The following is a 1836-nucleotide window of genomic DNA, read 5'->3' on the forward strand; positions in this document are numbered from 1 at the left end:
TTATTACATATTGTATTTTGTTTGTTGAGTAAAATGACAGAAACATGTCTGTGAAGCACATCTCTAAAGGAGAATTTTGTTATGTTGCAGTGTTTAGCAGGGGATTATAAACTTCAATAACATTTCTTGAGTATTACAAGGATGTTTTTTTTTAATTCCGTCTCCGTCGTTGTATCTGTCCTTGTTATTGCAGATGCTCTTCTACTCCATCCCACACTTACTACTACTACTACTACTACTACTACTACTACTACTACTACTACTACTACTACTACTACTGCGACTACTTTTTTAATTCTGTCTTCGTTGGGCAGTTTATTATTTTTTTCTAAGATATAAGAACATATACAGAAAACTTGAGATGATATCGTGTTTTCGGATCTGTTAAAATCGCTGAATACTTAAAATATTGAGATAACTGATGTCTATATAGTATAACTTACAGTGAATTGGTAAATATATTTCATAAATAAAGCGTCGTTGCTCTGTGAATGCATATCAAATCTACGTTTTACATTCATTGATACTTTATTTTATCGATACCTTGAAGATAGAAGGTAATGTTGGTGTAGTCAGGAACTGAATTTACATAAACAGCCGTAACCGCAAGATATTTTGTTGGCTTTTCTATTGAGCTTTCGATCCACCAAACTTGATATCAATATTAATAATTATAATCAAAACATTTGGCGTAACTGCATTACTGAATGTTGGTAGAGAAAACTAAATAATTTTCTTTGGTATAATAAAGATATCTGTTGAGTTGGAGTAGTACATGGTTTTACTGAAATATGTGCAAAAGTTTTAACTTATAATAACGTAAATATTAAAGATAGTGGAATGCAAAGTGTTACAATTATCCGATAAGAATATTATAAAAACATGGAGACTAGATAAAACAAAGTTAGATAAGATGGAAGAAACACTGAGAAAGGAACACACCAGAAGGTTAAAATTAGTGTTTAAATCTCAAAATAAATGGTAACGTAAGATTATAGTTATTGGTACATTCTAGCTACTATCTTTCTTTGCGTGTTTTAGACAAATTGTAAAATGGATTTAAAAAGAGAAAATCAATTTAGTTTAAAATGTTCATATAAGAAATATTATATAACATACGTGGTGTTTTTAGGAAACATCTATAACTTATATGTTACATGTTTCAGTCTTTGAACATCGGCCATGATGGGATACAACTCTAAAGGGTTTAGGCCGATACTAATTCTATCGGATACTGTTTATTGTATCGCTGAGTTACAGGGACTTTAGTAAACTTGCGTCGGTTGTCAAGTGGTGGTCAGGAACAAATACAAATGCACACACACACGAAAGATGTTCACTTTACGCGAATTGTGAGAAAGATCACAAAAGTACAGCTCCCACAGTTACTGCAGAACTTAATGACCACCTCGAGAACCACGTTTCCACAAACTCTGTTGGCCAGGAGTTGCACAAATCCAGATTTCAGGGAGGGATGCAATCAGAAAACCACTACTTCAAAAACAAAACGTTGCAAAGCGTTTAGAATGGAGTAAATACCTACAGAATTGGTCCCTAGAGTAGTGGAAGAATGTTATTTTCTCGGACGAGTCATCGTTTACCACATTTCCGACCCCCGACTGAGTATACGTGTGGAGACAGCCAAAAGAAGCATTTGACCCAAACTGCTTTCTTCCAACTGTTAAACATGGAGGAGGACCTGTTAATTTAGTGTGGATGGGTAATATCAAATACTTCAATCACAGCATATATTGAAATTAAACACGAAAAAGATTGAAATATTATCATCACTTACATGGAAATATATATATGTTGTTGCACTTGGGGATCTGTTTC

Source organism: Octopus bimaculoides, chromosome 12 (genome assembly GCF_001194135.2).
Source record: "Octopus bimaculoides isolate UCB-OBI-ISO-001 chromosome 12, ASM119413v2, whole genome shotgun sequence".
Lineage (NCBI taxonomy): Eukaryota > Metazoa > Mollusca > Cephalopoda > Octopoda > Octopodidae > Octopus > Octopus bimaculoides.